The sequence below is a fragment of the Berghia stephanieae genome, chromosome 6 (genome assembly GCF_034508935.2).
Source record: "Berghia stephanieae isolate SIO BIC M18660-M18661 chromosome 6, UCSD_Bste_1.3, whole genome shotgun sequence".
Lineage (NCBI taxonomy): Eukaryota > Metazoa > Mollusca > Gastropoda > Nudibranchia > Aeolidiidae > Berghia > Berghia stephanieae.
In genome coordinates, this window is record NC_088365.1 from 60,815,421 (window position 1) to 60,822,920 (window position 7,500).

Sequence of the window (7,500 nt, forward strand, 5' to 3'; positions counted from 1 at the left end):
CTGATCCTCTTTATGCATCTTCTTCCTCTTCCTCTTCCGTTTTGTTCATCATCATCATCATCATCATCATCATCATCATCATCATCATCATCATCATCATCATCATCATCATCATCATTTATTTCCCTCTACCCAATACCTCCAATTCACCGTCTTGTTTTGCACTCTACCCTTCCATCTGTAATTACTATACCCACCTAACATTACCAAACCCGTTACCATCTGAACATAGCTGGATAATGCGCACAATAACTGCACCTGAACGAATCAGTAACCTAATCTTAATGGGTACAAACAAGTTTGGTCAGAGAAAGATCTGAAAAAGATTGTGTGTATTTTACTAGTCCAACATAAAGTTTAATCGGTATAAGATCTGAACATTTTGTATATTGTACTATCTAATCGTTTCTCAAATGTACCCAGGAAAAGATAATATGAACAATTTGTTTATTCAACTAGTCTTCTGTGAAGTTTACTCAGTGAAAGATCTGGAAGTCTCGTGTATTCTCTGCCTCATACATCAAGGTTACTCAATGAAAAATCGGAAAACTTTGTGTAACTTTTACTATACTTTTCAACATTAAGTTTACTATCTAGGTAAAAGAGCTGAAAATTTGTATATTTTACTTATCTTTCAAGTCTACTCATTAAAAGAACTGACAATTTTGTGTATTATGTGAATCTTCAATCAAGTTTACTCGAAAAAAGATCTGATCTTTTTTTTTTTTTTTTTTTTTTTTGGGGGGGGGGGGGGGGACGGGGGGGGGGGGGGGGGACGGGGGTATTTTACTTGCTTCACACCAAGTTTACTCAGTGAAGCATTTGAACACTTTATTATACTTGTTTTAATCAAATTTACACGATAAGATATCAGATTTTTTGTGGGTATTTTATTATTATTACTCCAAGTTTACTAAGTGAAAGATAAGAAATTTTATGTATCCTACCAGTCTTATAGATAGAATGAAGTTGACATCACTCATGTCTTTGTTATTGTATTTTGCCATCCACGTTTATGAGTAATTCTCACTAAACTGTATTAACCAGACTATAAACGTTCGAAGGTATACATCGTTTTGTATGTTGGTCCGTTATACTCCCGGATGGCACTGTTGTGAGCTTCTTAGCCAAGCGCATACTATCTATAACATGTGCTCGGTAAAAATCTGAAATTTATTACATTCTGCAAGCTTTATATCAAGTTTTCTCCGTGAATGATCTGAAAATATTGTGTGCTTTGCAGTACTAAAAAAAACACCAAAAAACAAAAATAAACAAACAAACAAACAAACAACAACTTAGAATGCAATACACACACACACGCGCGCACGCACACACACATGTGAGCACACACAAACGGACACACACATTATACAAGACACAACAAACAACAATACACACCCAAAAAAAAAATCAGCCTCCGCGAATGAGCAATTTTATTTTAGTCTTTTTTAACAACCGGATTTGTGGTACACACACTACGTGTTGTAATCGTTGTTATCGGACATAACCGACGTGTGCATATATGCAGGTCTGACATTCGAACCCACTTATGGGCCTTGTGTAGCAGTTATTGTAATGGACAATATTTTGTGTCATTTTTTGAGATTTCTATTACAAGAATGAGCCCTAAGGAATTGGGTTATCAGACCTGCAAATAAGTGCACGTCAGACATAAAATTAGAAAACAACCATTTTTAAAAAGATCGTAACCAGAATAATATTTTAACTGAACTATCGATCAATTTAAAACTCAAATTCAAATTTGAATTTGAATTGAATTCGATCGACTGAAAATGCTTCACAACCAGCTAAAACTTCTCAAAGCTGAAAGTTTGCGAATTTTGGAACATTTATGGCCATTTTAATCGATCGATTTTTTTAATGAAAACTTTTTTGGCCAAAATGAAAAATATGTCTTTGATCAAAATGCGGCATTTAATTTGTGTCTGTTTCTAATTTAATTTTTCAATTCAGTGAATTTAATTTGATGCCATTGAGAGTATGTGGCCCATAAAATTCCTTAAATTTTTATTTCCTCATTTCCTTTAATCCTTACATGTGACCCATCGCTTCAAAATAGTATTGTGCTGGAGCAGTACGGATGTTAAAAATTGAATTTGTCGTCAAAATATGAAACTTGAATTAATTTCATTATATGGTATATTAAGAATATTTGGGATCCGATAGCTCACTTGCTAGAGCACTCGCTCCACACGTAAAGGGACCAAATCGATCCCGGGTGCAGTGGAGCAGTGATTGGATAGCTGGGTCTGTTAGATCTGTTGGAAAGCACTTTGAGATAGACAAGCGTTATATCCAAAGGGTAGCAAGCAATTACTATTGTCCGTTTCACCCTATAGAAATCGAGATGAAATCCGGCTCCATCGGCCGAATGGCTTTGAAGGACTACTACAATTGGATTTTCTAGTCTGACGTCACGTCGCCCAGCAACGGCGAGCAACCTGGTTCTAAACAAAGAAAATGGGTACTTTTTATTCTTCATGCTGGCTAGAACTTTTCATATGTCATGTGGTCAGAATGTATAAAAGTCAAAACATGATCAGATTTATAATCTTTATGCTCGTCGGAGAAATATTTCATAAGGGCGTCCGCACTAGTTCCTGTAGTTTAGAGCCAGTTACTAAGTTACCATGCGTCATTACGAGGGAAGTGACGTCATGACTGTTGAAGCGTATTAAGAACGTTGATATACATAGTCTCTTTAGGTACTACAAAACTACAATATCATACAAATCTCATTCTAACCTTCGACAAATTACCTTTTGGTATTTGGATGAAATATCACAAGGACATAAAGCCCTGCAATGGAATCCGTCCGGAGAGGGACAGAAGACCAAAATCAACCTGGAGGAGAGACCTTCTGGTAGAGCTGGAGACTGGAGAGGTCTGGGATGCTCTGGCAGGAGATGCAAAAAACTGGCCGAGGACAGAAGAGGATGGAAAAGTTTCATCGGTGGTCCATACCCACTGTAGGATGAAGACTGCCCAACGACACAAGAGGATGGAAAAGTTTCATCGGTGGTCCATACCCACTGTGGGATGAGGACTGGCCAAGCACAGAAGAGGATAGAAACGTTTCATCGGTGGGGTGGGATGAGGACTGCCCAACGACACAAGAGGATGGAAAAGTTTCATCGGTGGTCCATACCCATTGTGGGATGAGGACTGCCCAACGACACAAGAGGATGGAAAAGTTTCATCGGTGGTCCATACCCATTGTGGGATGAGGACTGTCCAAGTACAGAAGAAGAAGACGAAGAAGAAGAAGAAGAAGAAGAAGAAGAAGAAGAAGAAGAAGAAGAAGAAGAAGAAGAAGAAGAAGAAGATTTTGATGACCCCGATATATTCCTTATCGTTAAGCTGTCCTAGACAAAACAATGAATAATATACCAGCTTCAAAAAAGAACAAAATACCAAACACGGAACGTTTCGGGCTCAAAACCATTCATCAGCCATTTTCCCGTTTTGAGACAATAGGTTACAAATGTTAGAGCTTTAAGACAGCATCACCTCCAAAATCGGAGATGGGGTTTGGAAAAAATAGTTGTGGACGCCGAGAGGAGACGGTTGTTGACAGCTTAATCAGTAAAGACTGAGCATCACACTGAAACGAAATTACTACTTCGATATCTCTGTTCGAGCTGAGTTCAATCTCAATTTTTCCCCAGTCTCCTCTCCCTTTTCCCTCTTCAACAAGAGTGATTGATCGAGTAGCTAAGTCCAACATTAGATCTGTCTGGCAATATATCCTGCGCTATTAATTAAGCTACGTCTTATTCAAGAAATAGGTTGAAAAACTCTTTGTAATGTACCAAAAAACGAAATGAATAAAATCGCTTCAGAAAAAAAGAAAACGCTACCCCAACCCCCCCCCCCTCCAAAAACCCCCCCAACAAAACAAACAATAACAAAAAAAAACAAAAACAAAAAACAAAAAACAATCCCAATAATAATTTTTAAATAATAACAAACAAAAACAAAACAAGACAAAACCCGGAACGTCCTGGGCTTATAACCATTTTTCAGCTAAAGAAGGGTTTTAAGGCTGAAACATTCCATGTTAGTATTCATACTTTTTGAAGCGACTATATTCAGCCAACAACAACAACAACAACAAAAAATCAACAATAACGACATGAATACGTTACTACTTACTATTATCTATTGCAAGCTCTAAAAAAAAAATCGAAATACAAAATATCTCTGTCGTCTATCTGGAATTTAGTTAGGCATTTATGTCATTATTGCTTTATTTTGTTGTTGGCTGAAGAAGGGTTTTGAACCCGAAACGTTCCGTGTTTGGTATTTTGTTCTTTTTAAAGAAAATCTGTTATATTCATTTTTTTTTGGTATAGGACAACTTAACTATTTTTTTTTCATTTACCGGATGTTAAAGTTACTTATTTACTTAATTATCCGAACCAGCGACCACCTGAGCTCGAGCCCTTCGGTCTTGTGCCATGACGTAGAAGTTAGACGTACTTTGTAGTTGTTCCAGGTGACTATAGATAGTTCGAAGATGACGTCACTCAGGTCTTTGTTATTGTTTTTTTGCCATCCGCGTTTATGAGTAATGCTCACTGAACTGTATGAACCCGACTAAAAGCGTTCATGGATACACACAGTTTTGTGTGTTGGTCCGTTATACTTCCGGATGGCAATGTTACGAGCTTCTTAGCCAAGCGCTATAGGACAACTTAACTATTTTTTTTTCATTTACCGGATGTGAAAGTTACTTATTTACTTAATTATCCGAACCAGCGACCACCTGAATTCTAGCCCTTCGGTCTTGTGCCATGACGTAGAAGTTAGACGTATTTTGTAGTTGTTCCAGGTGACTATAGATAGTTCGAAGATGACGTCACTCAGGTCTTTGTTATTGTTTTTTGCCATCCGCGTTTATGAGTAATGCTCACTGAACTGTATGAACCCGACTAAAAGCGTTCATGGATACACACAGTTTTGTGTGTTGGTCCGTTATACTTCCGGATGGCAATGTTACGAGCTTCTTAGCCAAGCGCTATAGGACAACTTAACTATTTTTTTTTCATTTACCGGATGTGAAAGTTACTTATTTACTTAATTATCCGAACCAGCGACCACCTGAATTCTAGCCCTTCGGTCTTGTGCCATGACGTAGAAGTTAGACGTCTTTTGTAGTTGTTCGAGGTGACTATACAGTGCGGATGTTAAAGTTAAAAACTCGCCAACATACAATCTCCGACTTGTCTACACTTGTTTATCTAGTTAGTTCTTCCCCGATCCACCCGATCGTTATCGTTTAAGCTCATGCCAATTCAAGATAAATCAACGAGATGTTTATAAAACATTTGGGTGGAAACTATAAATATTTATCGTTTTCATTGCATTGGAATCAGCTGGTCTTTCATTGCATTTTTGCGACAATCAAGTCTTTATTAAATATTTAAAATAGTTTTTAAAGTTAAAATGATAAATAAAATAAATAAAATTCCCTTTATTTATTCCCAAGGGGAAATTTGTCTTTAGGGTCTATTCCAAGGGAAGGCTGGAATAACCCAGGCGTCAGCCGCAGTGCAGCGCCGCAAAATGAGCTAGGGCTAGGTGACCTGCTCTAGGCCATACAAAGCAGCGGCGGTGATCGAACTCATTACCTTTTGGGTACGAAGCAAAGACCGTACCGCTGAGCCACGCTGCCCCCTTAGATAAATAAAAAAGAAATTGAAATGTATGCAGAGCGACCTGTACGGAATAACAGGTCCGAATCCGAATCCACTTATGGGCCTAGTTTGAACATTGTTTTAATGGACTATATTTTGCGTAATTTTTTTTTGAGATTTCCATTACAACAATGAGCCCATTATGAGTTCGGCTACCAGACCCGTAAATAAGTAAACTTTCCGATGGCAATGTTGTGAGCATCTTAGCCAAGTGCATACTACCTTATTAGTCTGTTTGATATAATTTAGTGAGAACTTATCACTAACAGGCTGTCTAATAATAATAATAATAATAATAATATAATAATAATAATAATAATAATAATAATAATAATAATAATAATAATGATAATAATAATAATAATAATAATAATAATAATAATAATAATAATAATGATAATAATAATAATAATAATAATAATAATAATAATAATAATAATGATAATAATAATAATAATAATAATAATAATAATAATAATAATAATAATAATAATAATAATAATAATAATAATAATAATAATAATAATAATAACACCATCTTCTTTACTTCTATAACACACACACACACACACACACACACACACACATACACACACACATGTATAAAATGGGGTTCAAAATCATAGTTATTCTCTAGAAAATATCTCACCGTTTTACCAGAAGAGAATCGAAATAGATTCCTTACCTGTTCTGCCATTTGTTTATCGATTTAATAGCACTGATTACAATAGATTCGATCCCTGTGGATAGAATCAACAACAAAAAATTCTAAACGTTGGATTTGATGCAGTCTTCTTCATCCTATCGATGCTATGTATTTTGCTAAAATATTCACAAGAACAGCCAGCCAAATTAAACAAACCAACACACAAAAACTTTGTGTACTTTTTAACGTTTATATTGTAATCTGATTGGTATAATTTAGTGAGAACGAATCACCAACATGCTGTCTAATAATTATGACACCATCTTCGTTCCTTCTAGAACACACACACACACATACACACATGTGCACAATGGTGTTTAAAATCATAGTCATGCTCTAGAAAGTATTTCACCTTTTTACCAGTACCGAAATAGACCACTTACCTGTTCTGTCGTGTTTGTATAGTGATTTAATAGCACTGATGATTACAATAAAATCGCTTCCTGTGACTGAAATCAACATCAACAAAAAAAAAAAAAAAATTCCAAAAACGATGGATGCAGTCGAAATGCATTACATTAAAATTTTATCCTCTTTGTGACCCGCTGTCTCCAAACGGTACTATGTCGGATTGAATCTGGGTAGGCTACAAAATTAACTTTGAATAAAAAATAATGAGAAATAGGAACTATGTTTTTTTGAGAATTGTATAAATCCGCCAGATTACGCTGTGGGTATTTTACGTAAACGCGAGACACCAATAGACATCACCCGAATTTCATAATGATTTATAACTATATGCAGTAAAAGTGGTCCTTCAGAGGCATTCATTCGGCCCATGGAGCCGGAGTTTATCCCGGTCTCTATAGCGTGAAACGGACAATAGCAATTGCTCGTCACCCTTGGGATAGGACGCTAGTCTATTGCAAAGTATTTTCCGCCAGATCTATCAAACCCAGCTACCCTATCACTGCAGGGGGGGGGGGGGTTCGGAAAAAAAAGAAATCTCGACTATACCCGGGATCGATCCCGGACCCACTGCTTGTGAAGCGAGTGCTCTCTACTCTACCAACTGAGCTATCGGGACCCAACCTTTTTGCGGACTGAAGGGATCGTATTCAGTCTCCGTCA

At 36.7% G+C, this 7,500-nt stretch overlaps 1 protein-coding gene across 2 annotated transcripts in view; it reads left to right on the plus strand.

Annotated features, from left to right (window-relative positions):
* Positions 1 to 7,500, plus strand: part of LOC144975406 (universal stress protein YxiE-like) — a 98,704-nt gene that overhangs the window by 51,652 nt on the left and 39,552 nt on the right. The gene's annotated exons all lie outside the window — the stretch shown is intronic.